This window comes from Acomys minous, assembly GCF_964271855.1.
Source record: "Acomys minous genome assembly, chromosome: 6".
Lineage (NCBI taxonomy): Eukaryota > Metazoa > Chordata > Mammalia > Rodentia > Muridae > Acomys > Acomys minous.
Window position 1 is genome coordinate 77,766,643 of NC_140487.1, and position 21,631 is coordinate 77,788,273.

Here is a 21,631-nt window from a genome sequence, read left to right on the forward strand (position 1 = left end):
TCAAAAGGGATGAGGAAAGACACTTCATACTCATCAAAGGTAAAGTCAACCAAGAACACATCATGATTTTGAACATCTATCCTCCTAATACAGGGGTACCCACATTTGTAAAAGAACTATTAACAAAGCTTAAATCACTCATTGATCTTCAAACATTAATATTGGGAGATTTCAACATGCCACTTTCACTGAAGGATAGGTCATTGAATCAAAAACTAAGCCAGGAAATAAGTTCATTAACCAATGTAATGAATCAAATGCATCTAGAAGATATCTACAGAACTTTTCACCCAAATGCAAAGGATTATACCTTCTTCTCAGCAGCCCATGGAATGTTCTCTAAAATTGATCACATAGTAGGTCACGAAGCAAGCCTCAACAAATAAAAAAAGATTGAAATAATACCTTGTATCTTATCAGATCACCAGGGTCTAAGGCTGGACTTCAACAACAACAGAAATAACAAAAAGCCTACTCACTCATGGGAACTAAACAACTTTCTAGTTAATGACACATGGGTCATAGCAGAAATAAAGGAAGAAATAAAAGACTTCCTGAAATTCAATGAAAATGAAGGAACAACATACCCAAATTTGTGGGACACATTGAAAGCAGTGCCAAGAAGAAAAAATCAAAGCACTAAGTGCCTTTAAAAAGAAAATGGAAACATCCCACATAAACAACTTAACAATACATCTACAAGCCCTAGGAAAAAAAAAAGCAGAAACACCCAGGAGAAATAGACTTCTAGAAATAATCAAAGTCAGAGCTAAAATCAATAAATTAGAAGCAAAGAGAACAATTCAAAGAATCAACAAAACCCAGATCTGGTTCTTTGAGAAAATTAACAAGATAGACAAACTGTTAGGCAATCTAACTAAAAGACAGAGAAACACTATCCAAATCAACAAAATCAGAAATGAAAAGGGAGACATAACAACAGACACTGAAGAAATACAAAGAATCATAAGAACCTACTTTAAAGGCATTTATGCCACAAAATTTGAAAATCTAAGGGAAACAGACAATTTTCTTGACCGATTCCATTTGCCAAAATTGAATCAAGATCAGATAAACAAATTAAATAGCCCTATTTCACCTATAAATAGAGGCAATCATTGATAGTCTCCCAACCAAAAAAAAAAAAAGCCCAGGACCACATGGCTTCAGCTCAAAGAGGAGCTAATACCGATACTCTTCAAGGTATTCCCAAAGATAGAAATGGATGGAACATTACCAAATTCTTTCTATGAGGCCAAAGTCACGTTGATACTTAAACCCCAAAAAGACCCAACAAAAAAGAGAATTTCAGACCAATTTCTCTTATGAACATTGATATCAAAACACTCAATAAAATATTTGCAAAACAAATACAACCACATATCAAAGATATCATTCACCATGACCAGGTAGGCATCATTCCAGGTAGGCAGGGATGGTTTAACATATGGATATCCATCAATGTAACCCACCGTATAAACAAACTGAAAGAGAAAAACCACATGATCATTTCCTTAGATGCAGAAAAAGCATTTGACAAAATCCAACACCATTCATGTTTAAAGTTCTGGAGAGATCGGGAATACAAAGCATGTACCTAAACATAATAAAGGCTATATACAACAAACCAATAGCCAACATTAAATTAAATGGAGAGATACTCAAGGAAATCCTCCTAAAATTGGGGACCAGACAAGGCTGCCCATTTTCCCTATATCTCTTCAATATAGTTCTTGAAGTTCTAGCCAAAGCAATAAGACATCAAAAGGAGATCAAGGGGATCCAAATGGGAAAGGAAGAAGTTAAAGTACCCCTATTTGCAGATGATATCATAGTGTATATAAGTGACCCCCAAAATTCCACCAGAGAACTCCCAGAAGTGATAAACACCTTCAGCAAATTGGCTGGATACAAGATTACTCAAAAACATCAATAGCTTTTCTATATACAAATAACAAACAGGCAGATGAAGCAATTAGGAAAACTACATACTTCACGATAGCCACAAGCAATATAAAATATCTAGGAATAACTCTAACCAAGCAAGTGAAGGACTTATATGAAAAAAACTTTAAATCTCTGAAGAAAGAGATTGAAGATGATATGACAAGATGGAGGGATCCACTTTGTTCATGGATTGGGAGAATTAGCATAGTAAAAATGGCCATCTTACCAAAAGCAATTTATAGATTCAATGCAATCCCTATAAAATACCTACAACATATTTTGAAGACATTGAAAGATCAATTCTCAACTTCAGATGGAGAAACAAAAAGCCTAGAATAGTCAAGAACAATCCTATACAATAAAAGACCCACTGAAGGAATCTCCATACCAAATCTCAAGCTGTACTATAAAGCAAAAGTAACTAAAACAGCAAGGTACTGGCACAGCAATAGGCTGGTGGATCAATGGAATCGAACTGAAGATCCAGAGATGAATCCACACACATTTGGTCACTTGATTTTTGACAAAGAATCTATTCAATGGAAAAAGGATAGCATCTTCAACAAATGATGCTGGTCTAATTTGATGTCTACATGTAGAAAAATGCAACTAGACATCTACTTGTCACCCTGCACAAAACTCAAGTCCAAGTGGATTAAAGACCTCAACATAAAACCAGAGACATTAAATTGGTTAGAGGAAAAAGTGGTGAAGAGCATGGAACACATTGGCACAGAAGACAACTTCCTGAACAAACACCAACAGCCCAGGCCTTAACATCAACAATTAATAAATGGGACCTCATGAGGTTGAGAAGCTTCTGTAAGGCAGGTGACACTGTCAAGAGAACAAAGCGACAGCCTACAGACTGGGAAAAGATCTTCACCAACCCTTCATCTGACACAGGTCTAATATCCAAAATATATAAAGAACTCAAGAAATTAAACACCACCAAACCAAATAACCCAATTGAGAAATGGGGCTCAGAACTAAACAGATAATTCTCAACAGAGGAATATCAAATGGCTAAGAAACACTTAAAGAAATGCTCAACTTCCTTAGTCATCAGAGAAATGCAAATCAAAATGACACTGAGATTTCATCTTACACCCATCAGAATGGCTAAGATCAATAATTCAACTGACACCACAGGCTGGTGAGAATGTGGAGTAAAAGGAACACTCCTTCATTGCTGGTGGGAATGCAAACTAATGCAACCACTTTGGAAATCTATCTGGTGCTTTCCCAGAAAAACAGGAATAGGGCTTCCTCAAGACCCAGCTATTCCACTCCTTGGAATATACCCAGAAAATGCTCTACCACACAACAGGGACATATGCTCATCTATGTTCACAGCTGCCAAACTCATAGTAGCCAGAACATAGAAACAGCCTAAGTGTCCCTTAGTAGAAGAATGGATAAAGAAACTGTGGTACATTTACACTATGGAATACTATTCAGCTATTAAAAACAAGGAATTACCAAAATTAGTGGAGAAATGGATTGAGCTAGAAATGATCATAATGAGTGAGTTCACCCAGAAGCAAAAGATACAAATGATATATACTCACTTATATGGAGACACTAGGCTAAGGTGTATGTCCCACGAAAGACTTTACTTACAGGAAAGTGGGTCAGTGGGGAGGACATCATATTGGAATTTTAGGTGAGAGAAACATGGGAGAATGGGGAAATAGAAGGATCTAGACAGTCCTGGCAACCTACAGGAAGAACATTATGACCGGTGGATCTGGGTTTTGGGGTCCTGCTCAAACTATGACACAGCCAAGGAGAATATAGGCAGTACACTTCGAACCACTACCCAGATCTAGCCGATGGACAGGACATTCTCAACTGTTGAGTGGAGAGTGAGGTCTGACTTTCATACAAACTCTGGTGCTTCATTTCTGACCACGTCCCTTGATGGGGAGGCGTGGTATCACTCAGAGAAAGGATATCTGGTCACCAAGAAGAGACTCAATACCCTATGAGCATATACAGGTGGAGGAGGTCCCCCTCAGTCACAGATATAGGGGAGGGGAGTAGGGGGGGAAGCAGAAGGGAGGGGGGAATGGGAGGATACAAGGGATGGGCTAACAATTGAGATGTAATATGAATAAATTAATAAAAATAACTCTAGGGTAAAATAGAAGCAACAGTTTTCATTTGCTTTTATTTAAATATTAATTCATATTTGTGTATTGAAAACGATTTATTCTTCTTATGCATATGAATGAACAGAAGTCAGAATAGATGAGCAGATCCTCTAGGACTGGAGTTATCAATGGTTGTGGGATTCTATATGGATACTTGGAATGGAACCACTGATCTCTGTAAAAGCAGTCACTGTTCTTACTTACTGTGTGATCATTCCAGGAGTAGTAGTGCATATTTACACATATAGAGTATTATATTTTTAACTGTCATTTTATCTAATTATGCAAAGCTTCAAATTATGTCAGTTTAGATATAAAAAATGAAGCCTTAGTCAGGAGGAGTGTTCCTCGTCATATAAGAAGGGATACATAAATAATGACCAAATACGTTAATGAGAATAGGAGAGTTATGAAAGTTCCCCTTTAAGGTTTCTAGTGTGAGTTGAAACTGAGGGTTCCAGTATGGTAAACAGGATACAGATCCTTTATTTGGCAAATGTAGGAATAACATTTGCTCCACCAAACCTCTCATGACATATTATTATGCATATAAGTAAGCATAACACATAGACAATTTTCTGTAATGTTTGTTTCAGAATATTCAAAATATGATATCAAATTTAAAACCCCTTAAAAGATGGACAAGTAAATAAAACATATCATCCAAAATTCTGTGACTTTACCTTCATATATACATAGTCATTTTTCCTATTGACTAAACATTCTTAGAATTCTGAAAGGTTCATTAAATGTATTATCTCTTATATCTCAAATAGCTTCAAAGTTATTTTTAATTAAATAATATAACTGCTTATATATATATGCTCTAAAATTAGCTCCTGTTTAATTCAAACAAATGTAATTTTGATTAAAATAAAAAATCAAAAGGGAAACTGAAGAAATACAATTATTGTGTCCATTCTTTTCTAGACCTATTTGAATTCAGATGAAAAGCACATGGTGGTCTATATATAAATAAAGGGCTAGTGCTTAACCCAGAAAATATAATTATATCATCATCAGGTATTGGGGAAGAAACAGTAGGGCATCATGTTAAGCAACACAGTCAAATTTGGGAAAATCAGAATTTTCATAGACTCTAGTTTCATTACTGTAGGTGTTGTATCTGTGTGTGTATTAAGTGTCTGTTCGTGCGCATGCGTAACATGCATTTTTACACAAATAAAGTAGGACAAGTGTAATTTGAGAACTGTAAAGGCCTAGAGGAATTAAGGATGGAGTATTCTGTGATGCTAGTAGGAAGAAAACAGCACTATCACTCTGGCAATGCAGAGTCTAGACTGCAATAAAGAATAGATTACTAGGAAAGTGGTATAGGAAGAGTTTACACATTGAACCCATGTTTGTTCCTTAGTTCTTATTCACTTCTAAGATACTTAGAATAATAATTCTTTTCACACATTACCTGAATGTAAAAAAACAAAACTAAATGTTGAAAATCAAAGATGAAGTACAAGAAATGCGTCACCACAAGTCATTCATCTGTGAGAACTGAGCATCTAAGATGGAGATCATGTGTTAGAACTCAAATATTTAACTTAGTTTCTCGTTAATAATTTATGTGTGAATGGAGTGATCCATCTTATTTAATATTTGAAATGATACAAAAAGATCTGGAGTTCTCTCTAGATAATTGTTTAAAGTTTAAAAACCAACATTTAACATGTATATTGTCTGCCATTTTGTGAGTAGGTGTATGATTTTGGATACAGCCAGACTCAAACAAAATTACTTGATTTCACCAGACTGTTGATTCTGCAGACATTGTGTGAACAGATTTTGGTTAGATATTTTTTACTTGTCACTGGTGTGGCATATTCCCCAGTGCAAATGTTCTGTGGCTCTCAGATTGCTCACCAAAGAGGCTGCCTCTCCAACGCATAGATTTGGTGATAGAATGCTCACCATGTAGTCACGAGGCATTTTCTATGTCCCTCTTGAATCAGTAATTTATATTTCACTGTGAATCATCTGAAAAATAAACATTGTGACATAATTTATAATGGTAGTCACATAAACAGATTTGTAAGATAGTTCAGAGACAAAAGTTTTTATAAATGTTCCTCTGCCTAGGGATCTGACTGGCCACAAGCATGAATGATGTCATGGAACCAGAGAAAGAACTACTATCATACATATTTATCATCTCATATTTATCACATGGACTGTGGACCACAGATGATAAACCCCGGGGAAGATTCCTCCAGGAATGAGTAGGGGCCTTAGGGAGAAAAGGAGTCATGAATGTGCAAGTATACTTTCCATTGTCCAGAAATATAAAGGAAGGAAGGAACAAGGGGTGCTCATATGATAGGTTGATATGTAGGACACTTCGCATCCCACAGCACCGAGGCCTACAGTAGGACAATGATGTTCACTTTGATTTTGTTCTTCTTGCTTCTGAATATTCCACTTCTCATGACCAGTTTCATTCCTCCCAGTTGCTCTTGGAGAATCAAGCAGAATGAAAAAAAGGATAGAAATGTAATGAAAGCTTGTGTCTTCGTCCTTCATGCGATGGAATGGCCTGTGAAGAAAGACTATTTTAACCTCATTCTGAATAAGTTGTAAGTGCTTTTGAAATTTTCCTTGTAGAGTACTTCAGCAGTGGTCTGAAGATGAGAAACAGAAAAATGCTTTGAGTGTTCTATCTTGTTCTTCCAATGTGCACAACAAGTAAAAATCCAAACTCTTTTATAAACTCAATGATATTTTATGAGTTTAAATTGCCCTTTTATGTTTTTCCCATAAAGTTGAGTAACTAAGGCCGAAAGTTGAGTAAACACAGGAACCTCGGCCACAATCCACAGGAAATAGCCCTCCTCTTGACATTTTTCAGGGCACAGTAGCCAGTGCTTTATTACGAAAGATACCCCACACTAGTTCAGTAATTTTCATCCTGAGAAAGTGCAACTAAAGCAGAGCATTTTATACTACAAGGACTCTCTGATATGTCAAGTAACTGGTGTTTCTTTTGTTTATTATGCATAAGTTACCTTTTGAGTTACACAAATTCTACTCTGAAATTCCTATTGTGTGGCACTGAAATTTTCTATGGCAATTTTCTTTGTGGTAATAATGGGTATCCTAAAAGGGGCTATTTTTTTTAGACAAAGATAACACGAAGTTACAATTTCTAAGTGGAGAACTGATTATTTAAATCTGTGTGAATCATTTAGAATGAAGGAGAATGTCTGCTATTTGCTATTCAAATGATATGAAATTACTAGAAATAGACAAGAGAGTTTATTCTTTCTGTAAAGAAAAATAAAAACGATTCAATATTCTAAATTAATTTCTGATTTTTTTAATGCATATCAAAGATTTCCCATATGCTTACTTTTTATATTCTATTTTGCAAACATATAATATTGGCACATACAAATCACACTGCAATTTCCAGATGTTTCTAATTCTAAGTAGGATGCTAGTGTTCTGTTAGTGTAACTGCAAATGTGGTAAAATAAGTTTTTTAGAAGAGAAAATATATTTCACTACTTGCAAATATGAATCTCATATTTTTTAGAAGGAAAAAGAAAGTGAATGATCCAGTGATGTTTGTGCATACACTTAATCTGTGCATGCATGTCTTGAAAAGGTATATTCCAGTGTATTTAGAGATGAAGTAGTCCAGAGCAAAACCTCAATCAAAACCATGGGTCCAATTACATTTATAGGCATAAATGATCATTGCTTATATCTATTCACAGAGAAGCATAAAGACATACATCTTTTAATTAATCAATTTGTTTATTTATTTTACCTCTCAACCATTGCCTCTTTCCTTCTCTACCCTTGGGCAAACCTTACCATTGCATACCATCCTTTGTTCTTCAAATAAGGGGAGCCAAACTACCCACCTATCTCAACTCATCAGTCACATCAGGACTGGACATATCCTCTTCCCCTGTAGCCTTAAAAATGTAGCCCCACCACAGAAAAGAGTTCAAAAACAGACATAAATGTCCATGACAATGGCAAACTCTGCCTACGCATACATGGGTATGCGTGTCTATGCATGGTTCTTTGTTGGTGATTCTGTCTCAACAAGACATTCTCCACCTCCTGAGTTGATTGTGATGGTTTTCTTGTGGAGTTCATGTCACTTCTTGGTCCTTTTTAAAAATTTTTAAAATTAATTTATTCTTGTTACATCTCAATGGTTATCCCATCCCTTGTTTCCTCCCATTCTTCCCTCCCTCCCATTTTCCCCTTATTCCCCTCCCTTATGACTGTTCTTGAGGGGGATTTCCTCCCCCTATATATGCTCATTGGGTATCAAGTCTCTTCTTGGAAACCTGCTATCCTTCCTCTGAGTGCCACCAGGTCTCCCCCTCCAGGGGATATGGTCAAATATGAGGCACCAGAGTACATGTGAAAGTCTTACCCCACTCTCCACTCAACTGTGGAGAATGTTCGGCCCATTAGCTAGGTCTGGGTAGGCATTTAAAGTTTACCACCTGTATTGTTCTTGGCTGGAGCCTTAGTTTGAATGGGACTCCTGGGCTCAAATCTGCCTATCATAATGTTCTACTTGTAAGTTTCTAGGACCCTCTGGATCCTTCTACTTTGCTATTCTCCCATGCTTCTCTCATCTAGAGTCACGATAGGATGTCCTCCCCTCTGTCCCAATTTCCTGGTAAGTGAAGGCTTTCATGGGACATGCCCCTTGGGCTAGTATGCAGATATAAATGAGTATATCTCATTTGAATCTTTCTGCTTCTGGGTTAACTCACTCATTATGATCATTTCCTGCTCAATCCATTTGTCCACAAATTTCGGGAATTCCTTGTTTTTAATAGCTAGTAGTATTCCATAGTGTATATGTACCACAGTTTCTTTATCCATTCTTCTACTGAGGGACACTTGGGCTGTTTCCATGTTCTGGCTATTATGAATAAAGCTGCTATGATCATGGTTGAGCAAAATTTCTTGTTGTGTGCTGGAGCATCTTCTGGGTATATTCCAAGGAGTGGAATAGCTGGGTCTTGAGGAATCCCTATTCCCAGTTTTCTGAGATAGCACCAGGTAGACTTCCAAAGTGGCTGTGCTAGTTTGCATTCCCACCAGCAATGAAGGAGTGTTCCTCTCTCCCCACATCCTTGCCAGCATGTGGTGTCACTTGAATTTTTGATCTTAGCCATTCTGATGGGTGTAAGATGGAATCTCAGAGTTGTTTTGATGTGCATTTCCCTGATGACTAAGGAGATTGAGCATTTCTTTAAGTGTTTCTCAACCATTTGATATTCCTCTGTTGAGAATTATCCGTTTAGTTGCAAGCCCCATTTCTCAATTGGGTTATTTGGCTTGGTGGCGTTTAATTTCTTGAGTTCTTTATATATTTTGGATATTAGACCTTTGTCAGATGTAGGGTTGGTGAAGATCTTTTCCCAGTCTGTAGGCTGTCGCTTTGTTCTCTCTCTCTCTCTCTCTTTTTTTTTTGCTTTCCTTCAAGTAAATTTTTCATGACATTACATTCTTTTTTTCTTTTTTTTACATTTTTAAAATTAAGTTATTCATATTACATCTCGATTGTTAGCCTCTTTCCTGTTTCCTTCTATTCTTCCCTTCCTCTCACTTCTCCTCTTCTCCCCTCCCCTATGTCTCTGATTGATGGAGACCTCCTCCTCTGTATATGCTCTTAGAATATCGAGTCTCTTCTTGATAACTTGCTATCCTTCCTCTGTGTGCCACCAGGCCTCCCCATCCAGGGGACATGGTCATAAAAGGGGAACCAGAGTTCTTGTGAGATCTCACTCTCCACTGAATGGTGGAGAATATCATGTTCATTGGCTAGATCTTGGTAGGGGTTCGAAGCTTACTGCCTATATTCTCCTTGGCTGGTTCCTCAGTTTGAGGAGGACCCCAGGACCCAGATCTGCCTGTCATAAAGTTCTTCTTGTAGGTTTCTAGGACCCTGTGGGGCCTACTATTTCCCCATTCTTCCATGCTACTCTCGCCTAAAGTCTCAATAGGATGTCCTCTCCTCTGACCCATGTTCTTGGTAAGTAAAGTTTTTCATGGTACGTATCCCTGGGACTAGTGTTTTGAAATAAGTGAGTATATAATGTTTGTCTCTTTTTGTTTCTGGGTGAATTCACTCATTGTGATAATTTCTAGATCAATTCATTTGTCCACAAATTTCGGGAATTCCTTGTTTTTAATAGTTGAGTAGTATTCCATAGTGTAAATGTACCACAGTTTGTTAGTTCATTCTTCTACTGAGGGACACTTAGGCTGTGTCCATGTTCTGGCTATTATGTATAAAGCAGCTATGAACATGGTTAAGCATATGTCCCTGTTGTATGGTAGGGCATCTTCTGGGTATATTCCAAGGAGTGGAATAGCTGGGTCTTGAGGAAGTCTTATTCCCAGTTTTCTGTCTTAGCCCCAGATAGATTTCCAAAGTGGCTGTACTAGTTTGCATTCCCACCAGCAATGAAGGAGTGTTCCTCTCTCTCCACATCCTTGCCAACATGTGGTGTCATTTGAGTTTTTTATCTTAGCCATTCTGAAGGGTCTAAGATGGAATTTCAGTGTTGTTTTGATTTGCATTTCTCTTATGACTAACGAGGACGAGCATTTCTTTATGCATTTCTCAGCCATTTGATATTCCTCTGTTGAGAATTCTCTATTAAGTTCCAAGCCCCATTTTGCAATTGGGTTGTTTGGTTTTGTGGTGTTTAATTTCTTGAGTTCTTTATATATTTTGGATATTAAACCTTTGTCAGATGAAGGGGTGTTGAAGATCTTTTCCCAGTCTGTAGGCTGTCGCTTTGTTCTACTGACAGTGTCTCCTGCCTTACAGAAGCTTCTCAGCCTCATGAGGTCCCATTTATTAATTGTTGACCTTAAGGCCTGGGCTGTTGGCATACTGTTCAGGAAGTTGTTTCTTGTGCCTATGTGTCCCAGGCTCTTCCCACATATTTCTCTAACTGAATTAATGTCTCTTGTTTTAAGTTGAGGTCTTTAATCCACTTGGACTTGAGTTTTGTGCATGGAGACAAATAAGGGTCTAATTGCATTTTTCTACATGTAGACATCCAGTTAGACCAGCACCATTTGTTGAAGATGCTATCATTTTTCCATTGAATAGATTTGGCTTCTTTGTCAAAAATCAAGTGAGCAAATGTGTGTGGATTCATCTCTGGGTCTTCAGTTCGATTCCATTGATCCACCAGCCTATTGCTTTGCCAGGACCATGCTGTTTTAATTACTATTGTTTTATAGTACAGTCTGAGATCAGGTATGGAGATTCCTCCGAGCACCTTTTATTGTACAAGATTGTTTTAGCTATTCTGGTTTTTTTCCATATGAAGTTCAGAATTGAACTTTCAATGTCTTTACAAAATTGTGTATTTATTTTGATAGGGATTGCATTGAATCTGTAGATTGCTTTTGGTAGGGTGGCCATTTTCACTATATTAATTCTCCTGATCCATGAGCAAGGAAGATCATTCCATCTTCTCATGGCATCTTCAATCTCTTTCTTCAGAGTTTTGAATTTTTTTTCAAACAAGTCCTTCATTTGCTTAGTTAGAGTAATTCCTAAATATTTTATATTGCTTGTGGCTAATGTGAAGGGTGTTGTTTTCCTAATTTCTTCCTCTGCAAGCTTGTCATTTGTGTATAGGAAGGCTTCAGACTTTTTTGAGTTAATTTTGTATCCAGCCAATTTGCTGAAGGTGTTTATCAGATGTAGGAGTTCTCTGGTAGAATTTTGGGGGTCACTTATGTATCCTATCATATCATCTGCAAATAGGGATAATTTGACTTCCTCCTTTTCCATTTGGATCCCCTTGATCTCCTTTTGTTGTCTTGTTGCTTTGGCTAGAACTTCCAGTATTATATTGAAGAGACATGGAGAGAGTGGGCAACCTTGCCTTGTTCCCAATTTTAGAAAAATTTACTTGGATATCTCTCAATTTACTTTGATTTTGGCTATTTTCTTGCTGTATATTGCCTTTATTATGTTGAGGAAAGTGCCTTGTATCCCCGATCTCTCTAAAACTTTAAACATGAATGCGTGTTGGATTTTATCAAATGTTTTCTCTGCATTTAAAGAGATGATTATGTGGTTTTTTTAAATTTTCAGTTTGTTTATATGGTGTATTACATGGATGGATTTCCATATATTAAACCATCCCTGCATGCCTGGAATGAATCCTACTTGGTCATGATGAATAGTATCTTGGATGTGTTCCTGTATTCGTTTTGCAAGTATTTTATTTAGTATTTTTGCATCGATGCTCATAAGAGAAATTGGCCTGAAATGCTTTTTCATTGTTGAGTCTGTGTGAGGTTTAGATATCAATGTGACTATGGCCTCATAGAATGAATTTGGTAATGTTCCATCCATTTCTATCTTTTGGAGTAGCTTGAAGCATATTGGTATTAGTTCACCCTTGAAGGTCTGGTAGAATTCTGCAATGAAACCATCTGGCTGTTGGCTTTTTTTTTGGTTGGGAGACTATCAATGATTGCTTCAATTTCTGTAGGGGAAATGGGACTATTTAGCTTGTTTATCTGTTCTTCACTCAACTTTGGCAAGTGAAATTGATCAAGAAAACCGTCCATTTCCCTTAGATTTTCAAATTTTGTGGCATATATGCCTTCAAAGTAGGATCTTATGATTCTTTGTATTTCTTCAGTGTCTGTTGTTATGTCTCCTTTTTCATTTCTGATTGTGTTGATTTCAATACTGTCTGTCTGCCTTTTTGTTAGTTTGTCTCATAGTCTGTCTATCTTGTTGATTTTCTCAAAGAACCACTCTTGGTTTTGTTGAACGTTTGGACTGTTTTCTTAGTTTCTAATTTGTTAATTTCACCCCTGAGTTTGATTATTTCCAGATGTCTATTCCTGTTTGGTGTTTCTGATTCTTTTTTTCCAAGGGCTTCCAGTTGTGCTATTAAGATGCATATGTGCCATGTTTCCAATTTCTTTTTAAAGGCACTTAGTGCTATGAATTTTCCTCTTAGCACTGCTTTCAATGTATCCCACAAATTTGGGTATATTGTTCCTTCATTTTCACTGAATTTCAGAAACTCCTTGATTTCTTTATTTCTTCCCAGACCCAGGTGTCATATAGCAGAGAGTTGTTTAGTTTTCACGTATGTGCAAGGTTTTTGTTATTTCTGTTGTTGTTGAATTGCAACCTAAGACCATATTGTTCTGATAGGATACAGGGTATTATTTCAATCCTCTTGCATCTGTTGAGGCTTGCTTTGTGAACTACGATGTGATCAATTTTGGAGAAGGTTCCATGGGGTGCAGAGAAGAAGGTGTATTCTTTCTTGTTTGGATGAAAGATTCTATAGACATGTGTTAGGTCCATTTGATCCACGGCATTGGTTAATGATGTTATTTCTCGGCTTAGTTTCTGTTTCAATGACTTATCCTTCAGTGATTGTGGGGTGTTCAAGTCTCCCACTATTATTGCCTTTTTAGCAGATCTTTTAGAAATGTTGGTGCTCTTGTATTGGGAGCATAGATGTTCATAATTGTGATGTCATCTTGGTTGACTTTACCTTTGATGAGTATGAAGTGTCTGTCCTCATCCTTTTTGATTAATTTTGGTTGAAAGTCTATTTTGTTCGATATTTAAATGGCTTCGCCTGCTTGCTTCTTGTGACCATTTGCTTGGAATATTTTTTTCCAACATTTAACCTGAGGTAATGCCTATCGTTATGGGTGAGATGTGTTTCACTAATGGAGAAGAATGTTGGTTCTTGTTTATGTACCCATTCAGTTAGTCTGTCTCTTTTTATTGGAGAATTGAGACCATTGATGTTGAGAGATATTAATGACCAGTGGCTGTTAAGAGTCTTGATTTTGATGTTGGTTCCAGTAGAGCATTTGTGTAGTTGTGTTTTTGCCATGGTATAGTTATCTATTTCCTGAGTAGTTTTGGTTGTAGTTTGACCCTTTGGGATGGAGTTTTCCTTCTAGTACCTTCTGTAAAGCTGGATTTGTGGATAGGTACTGTTTGAATTTGGTTTTGTCATGGAATATTTTGTTTTCTCCATCAATGGCTATTGATAGTTTTCCTGGGTAAAGTTTTCTGGCCTGGTATCTGTGGTCTCTTAGGTTTTGCAGGACCTTTGTCCATGCCCTTTTGGCTTTTATGGTCTCAGCTGATAAGTCGGGTGTAGCTCTGATAGGTTTGCCATTAAATGTTATTTGGCCCTTTTCCCTTGCAGCTTTTAACATTTTTCTTTACTCTGTATGTTTTGTGTTTTGATTGTTATGTGATGGGCAGTTTTTCTTTTCTTGTCAATTCTATTTGGTGTTCTGTATGCCTCTTGTATGATTATAGGCATCTGTTTCTTTAGATTGGGGAAATTTTCTTCTATGATTTTGTTGAGAATAGTTTCTGGGCTTTGGAGTCTGATATCTTCTCTTTCTTCAATGCCTATTAACCTCAGAATTCTTTTTTTCATGGTGTCCTTAATTTCTTGTATGTTTTGTGTCAGGAGTTTTCCAGATTTGGCATTTCTTTAATGGTTGCTTCAAGATCTGTGATTGTATCTTCTAGACCTGAGATTTGTTCTTCCATCTCTTGGATTCTGTTGGAAAAGCTCACCTCTGTGTTGCTTGCCTTCTTCTCTGAGGTCTCACGTTCTCGTTTTTCTTCTGTCTGTGTGTTTATCATTGAATTCATTTTCATCTTCATATCTTGAATAGATTTTTTATTTCTTTTATCTGATTGTTTGTATATTCTTGAATTTCTTCCATTGCCTCTTTATAGGTCTTCAGAGTGTGAACTGTTTTAATTATTTCTTTCATCTGGTTGTTTGCCTTTTCCTGAAAATTTTCCAGTTCCATTTTATGTTCTTCTTTTATGTTTCTCACCTTTTTGGCTGTGTCTTCCTGCCTTTGATGACAAATTTTATTTGTTTCCTCCATTATCATCCTCATTACTAAAGACTTGAGTTCATTTTCTTGTATTTTCGTTGCATTTGAGTTCTCTGGTTTGTTTTCTTTGGGATTGCTGGTACTGGAGATGCCATGTTGTTTTGGTTTTTTTTCCGTATGCTTTTACATTGTCCTTTAGACATCCTGCCATCTCTGTTTTTGTTGGGTAGCTTCCAGAGTTTGGTGGAGGGAGTCTGATGATAGATTCACTTGTTTTCTCATGATTTCCCTATGGTGGAAGCTCTGATGCTTAACTGGTGTGGAAGACAGGAGGCTAGCCCTGTCGTTTTGGACTCTCATAGCCAGTGATCCTCATCTCCCCTGTATTGCAATCATTCTGGGTCTCTGAATGAGCATTGGGTCAGGCCAAGGTATCCATAGCCTTCTGGGTCCCCTGCCAAGTCCAGACAGGGACATTGGGCCAGATCCATGCACTGAGCTCAGCCAGATTTTCAGGGCCTAAACTGTGTGCCTAGCTCAGGTAGGGACTCTGGGACCAATCTATGCACTGAGCTCCCCTAGGGAGTCTGGCCCCAAAATGCACGTAGTGTCCAGGCAGAATTTTTGGGCTGGAACTGAGCACCAAGCTCAGCTAGGGCCTTTTGCCCCAAAGTGCTTGCTGTGGTCAGGTATAGATTCAGGGCCCGAACTGTCCACCAAGCTCAGTCATGAATTCTGGATTCAAACTGCACACTGTGTCCAACCAGAGTCTTAGAGGTGGGACTGTGCCAAAAACTCAACTAGAGTCTCTGGACCCAATCTGTCTGCCAAGCACAGTTGGGGACTCTGGCCCCAAACTGCACGCCAAGCTCCACCCATGTCTCCGGGGCGGAATTGTGCACTGAGCTCAGCCAGGGACTCTGGACCTAAACTGTGCGCTGAATTCAGCCCAGGACTTCTGACCTAAACTGCGTGGAGAGTCCATCTAGAGTCTTAAGGCCACCGAGCCTGTGCGCAAAGCTCAGCTAGAGTCTCTGGGCCCATTCTGCCTGGCAAGTCCAGCAAGGTACTCTGGGTCGAATCTGTGTGCTGACCTCAGCCTGTGTCAGCACCCCAGTACTGTCCGCTGAGCTGAGCTAGTGTCTTGGGTGGAACTTAGTGCTCTGACCAGCCTGTGTCACAGCAGGAGAACTGCAGCTGAGCTGAGCTAGTGCCCTGGGTTGAACTGAGCACTCCACTCAGCCTGCGTCACAGCAGGGTAGCTGCTGCTGAGCTGAGCTAGTGCCTTGGGCAGAATTGCTTGATGAGCTGAGCCAGCATCTCCATGGCACTGCGCACTGAGCTGAACCCAGTACTCTGAGGCTGAACTGTCTGCTGAGTCCACTTTGGGTCTCAAAGCACCGCATGTCCCAAATCCTGCCCAGAGTACCCTCTCCCGCAGCAACTCCCTCCAGCCACCACACCAATTGCCTGCACCTGAAGGCTCTGATCTGCAAATCTCAATCACAACCACTGCTGATGCTGGTTCCACTGCTGCCACTGCTGCAGCTGATGCTGTCTCTGCCGCTGCTGCTCTGATCCGAGAAAATCCGAGCTCCTCCCTTGTGCAGGGGCACACAGGTCCTCCGCACCCTGGTCCTTCCAAACCATGGACCACTCCTGCTGCTGAGGTATGGATACCTTGGTGTTCCTGGCTTAGAAATCTGTGCAATTCCCTGAATTGTTCACTAGAGCTTCCAAACATGGTCCACACTGCTTGCCGCCATCTTGGATCCCCTCTACTTTTCTTTTTTTACTTCTAAATTTTCATTTTCCACATTATATTAGGGCCAGGCCTTGCTTATAAAAAGAAAACTCTGTGTAAATTAAGCTGTAAACATTTCCCGCACCTTAACATTCTTGAATTTTGAAGCAAGATTTTTGGTTCTGATTATCTGAAGTATTCCCTTTCCCCCCTCAGAACCATGTTCTCATAAATTAGATATGCTTGGGAAAAACAAGTATACACAATAACATTGGACTTTGGGAGAATTCCAGGTCAGACACTTTCCTGATAAAAAATAAATTGTTCAGAAAACACCTAGGAATTCCTGGAGATACTTACACTATGCTAATAACATGATTTGGTGTCTTGGCTTTCAATCAAAGGTGTTTAAATCTGGAAAATTCCCCGCACTCATAAAATAATGAACTGCTGCATTTTCCTTTTATGAGAAGGATTTTTGTCACATGTATTTTAAGTAGCCCTGAGAACCCCCTAGCCCTAGCAAAGCAAACACATCTTGAAACCCTTCCCACTGCCTAAGGTTAATAATATCCATGATTCATGAAAATAAAGGCTTCCATCTCACTCCACTCTTCCATCAGGATTGTCTGAGCCTCTACTTTTATTCTGAGAAATAATTTCCACTGTAATCCCAAGGTTGGACTGTTGGTCAGGTAGCAATGGTGGAACTACCTTAGAAGCAGCTGAAGCCTGATCCATTTTGGCAATAATTATGCTGACTGCAAGTGAAGCTGTCTCCTTGCCTGTGTCCTACTAAACCTTCCTTCTGGCATTTGCCCACAGTTAGTGTGAGAAAAGGTGAGCATCACCCAGCTTAAAATTGCAAGCTTCCTATTCTGTGAGAGGCACTTCTATTTTTCTACTTTCTTTTTAGTGCACATTCCTGAGTGACTGTATATGGTTTGTGCAACAACTGAAGCCTTACTATCAGCGTACTATGTGATATTGGCCTAAGGTTTCTGTTTCCTCTTTCTAGACTCCAATAGCCCAACCTGGGCATAGGAAATGAGTTTTAGCCTCTCAAAAAACCCTAGTAATTCAGCATCCACATAATAATCATTATGATGGCTGCTAGCTTCTTTTAAAAATTTTTATTTTAATTTTATTAATTTATTCAGATTACAACTCAATTGTTATCCCATCAGTTGTATCCTCCCATTCCTCTCTCCCTCTTGCTTTCACCCTATTCCCCTTCCATAAATCTATGACTGAGGGGGGACATCCTTCCTCACTATATGGTAATAGGATATCAAGTCTCATCTTGGTAGTCTGCTTACTCTTTCTTTGAGTGCCAACAGGCCTCCACTCCAAGGGAGGTGGTCAAATATGGAGCACCAGAGCTCATGTCCAAGTCAGTCTGGGCTCTTCACATAACTGTGGAGAATGTCCTGTCCATTGGGTAGATCAGAGTAGGCTGCCAGGCTCTTAAAACTGCTGAAAGACTTATGTTTGTGTTGCGTGCCAAACCCTCCTGGCAGAATTGCCTCTATAACATTGACCATCACCAGAAATACTTCCTATTTTTATATATCATGGGGAGCAATTCATCACATAGAATAGACCCTGATGTTAAAGAGATATGCACCCTCTTAAAATTGTATGGCATACAACATGACAAATACAAATCTTGTTGTAGATGATTTCCTTCCCACATGGGATGTCATAGGGCCACAGGTAATATTTAATACCTGAATGATGTACCCAAGTCACTTATCTTACCCAATAAAATAAGAATCAATGAGAAAAAAAATTTCCCTGTTTTTTTCCTATCATAGGCACAGTCTGCCAGTGCTTAGGAACCATTAAAACAAGACCATAAAAAAATGCCTCTTCGCTGCCATCCAAGTCTGAGATTTAGGGCCTGAAAGCCATCTCCACCTCACGTCTCACAGCCTTCTCTGAATTCATATGGCAAATCAAGACCAGGTACCATTCTTACCTCCTATAACTTCTGGGAAGTCCACAAGTCACTTGCCCCACTCACCTCTATTATTTCCAACCCAACAACCTAGATCCCCAAAGAACTCCATGATAAAAGTAGATAGTCACCTTCACCCCCCTCACACCTTCTCCTAATCTGCCTAATGCCAAAATGGAGAGAGCAGTCCCTGATTCTTCCCCTAGCCAACAAAACCACATCCTACACAAGCCCTCTGACTCAACTGAAAAAACTCACATGCACTCACAGAGCCTTAAGCTGAAATCAAAGGCCCTATATGGTAGGAACAAAGTCCTTTGCATATATAGTGTAGCTTTGAGGTTAGTATTAGAATAAATACCTGTGTGTGTGTGAATGAGTACCCATCTGATTCTTGTGCCTTTTCTTGGGTGTTTTTCTTCAGTTATTTTTTTTACTTGTCCATCTTTGATGTGATGTAATTTGCTTAATGTGATTTTACATACTCAAAAAAAAAATAACTCTGTGGATTTTTAAAAAAATAACTTGGTGTGTCCACCCAGGACTTACTCTGTTTCCTCCATGGTCTCTAAATCTCATTGATTTGTTTCTTTACTTAAGCAAGCACTCGATATTCATGCTTTCCTCTGGGCACCAAATGTACTGCATCCCTGTCCTTGCAGCTGTGGCTGTTTAAATTCCCACCAATTTGTATAGCTTTTCTAGCTCTATCATGAAGTGTACTTTAAATTCCAAATATTGGGGGTTTCAAGATGGCATCAATCAGTATGCACTGTATCTGATGTACTGAGAGGAGATCAGGGATTTGAATGGAGCCACAGACTGCTGGATCTTGATAATTGTAGGTAAGTGGGGTCCCACACTCTGCAGACCACTGGTGGGTCTAACCCTGGGACAAGCAACAGCCCGGACATGCTAAACGCACTCCCCTGACTCTGGAACGGAATCCATTTGGGAGTTGCAGCCTGCATATAAAGCACAAACTCACTGTGTGGGAAGGTGGTTTTCTGGAGCCCCCAGCCTGAATAGTCTCAGGAAGGAGGATGAAAGTGACCTTGGATCCCTCTATCCACCCCAACCTGCGGAGGACGCCCACCCAGGCCGAGTGGAAACACAGCTGAAGGGGCCCACACAAAGCAACTAGAGAGGATTACCAGCTTGTGGACCATCCTGGACCCAATCTAAATCCAGACACTGGTCTGAGCCTGAAAACAGGGACAGTTAGAAATCAGCTTGGACTGCTCCTGAGGCCCAGCAGAATCTTCCACACTATCGGGAGTTGCAGGTCATGTGTGCAGTATCTAATTGCTGACCTAGAGGGATCTCTGTACATCCTGGCTTACAAGGGCCTGGAAAGTGCTGGCATCTTCAATCCAGCCAGTGGCCTGAATCCGTATTGCCTCTGGCTCAATTTGCATTGATCCTGCACTCTGCAACAGACAGAAACTAGCTGGTTCAGCACCCACAGGCCTGGCAAGATCTCCCATGTTCCTGCGAGAGGCTGGACACTTCTATAGGGTATAGAGACAGAGCTAAAAGACAGCGAGAGCCCAGAAGATTTAATCCAGCTGGAGTCTTGGCTACAAAGCCACAGGAAGGACAGGCAGCTGGGACCACCCTAAACCAAACAGAGTGCTTGTGTGTTGTCCTTGTTCTAGGTCCCAAAACTGCTGATCTGAATTACAGCAGTAAGGTGAAAAGGTCCAAACAGAAACCTACTTTGGCTGACTCAGTCTGGAGCTTAAGGTGTAGAGAAAAATCTCCAGGAGTGGAAACCAGATCACCTGACTGTTCCAGGGAAATACTACCTGATCCCTACAGGTAAGGGCACCTGACCTATAACCAGTCATGAACTATACACACTCAACCAATGAAGGCCACTTGAAGCTACCTCTCAACATCATAGGCACCAAAATGACAAGACGACAGTGAAAGAACATTAACAAAACCCAAAACAATTTGGCATCTCCAGACCTGAACAATCCCAATCAAAACATCCCGGAGAACCCAAAAACAATTGATATACGAGAAAATGACCTCATGTCCCTAGTAAGGAAGACAATAATGGAAGAAATGAATAAAATCTGTAAACAACTGCATGAGGAGGCAAACAAGAGTGCTGAAGGTTTAAAAGAGTCATATAAAGACACACTTGAAGAATTTCAAAAATATAAATAACCAGATGAAGGAAAATGTTAAAAAAGTTCAAGACCTGAAAATAAAAATGGAAGCTATGATAAGGAACACACAGAAAAAAAACATGATCAAGAGGCATCAGAGAACAAAGCAAGCATCTCAGAGGTGACCTTATCTAATAGAATGCAAGAAATGAAGGAACAAATATCAGGATTTGAAGATACAATCACAGAACTCGAAACAACCATCAAAGAAAATGCTCAATCTGAAAACTTCCTGATACAGAATATCCAAGAAACCAAGGACATCATGAAAAGATGAAACTTGAGAATAATAGGTATTGAAGAAGGAGAGGACACCCGACTCCACAGCCCAGAAAATATCTTTAACAGAATCATAAAAGAAAACTTCCCCAATTTGAAGAATGAGATGCATATTAGCATACAAGAGGCCTACAGAACACCAAATAGAATAGACCAGAAAAGAAATTCTTCCCACCACATAATAATAAAAACACAACATATACAGAACAAGGAAAAAGTATTAAAAGTGGCAAGAGAAAAAGGCTGAGTAACATACCATGGCAAACCTGTCAGAATTTCTCCCAACTTCTCAGCAGAGACCATGAAAGCCAGAAGGGCCTGGACAGAGAGGTCTTGCAAACCCTAAGAGAACACAGATGCCAGGCAAGATTACTATATCCAGTGAAACTATCAATAACCATTGATGGAGAAAACAAGATATTCTATGACAAAAACAAATTTGAACAGTACCTAGCCACAAATCAGGCTTTACAGAAGTTACTAGAAGAAA

General features: G+C 39.1%; 1 long non-coding RNA gene across 4 annotated transcripts in view; it reads right to left on the bottom strand.

Annotated features, from left to right (window-relative positions):
* Positions 1–21,631, bottom strand: part of LOC311599267 — a 73,072-nt gene that overhangs the window by 5,873 nt on the left and 45,568 nt on the right. For 3 of the 4 annotated variants that reach the window (XR_014779843.1, XR_014779844.1, XR_014779845.1), the window contains one exon: positions 4,090–6,095. This is a non-coding gene — a long non-coding RNA (uncharacterized lncRNA). Of the gene's footprint in view, positions 1–4,089; positions 6,096–21,631 lie in introns of those variants that run through there. The other variant, XR_014779842.1, reaches the window with a different exon arrangement.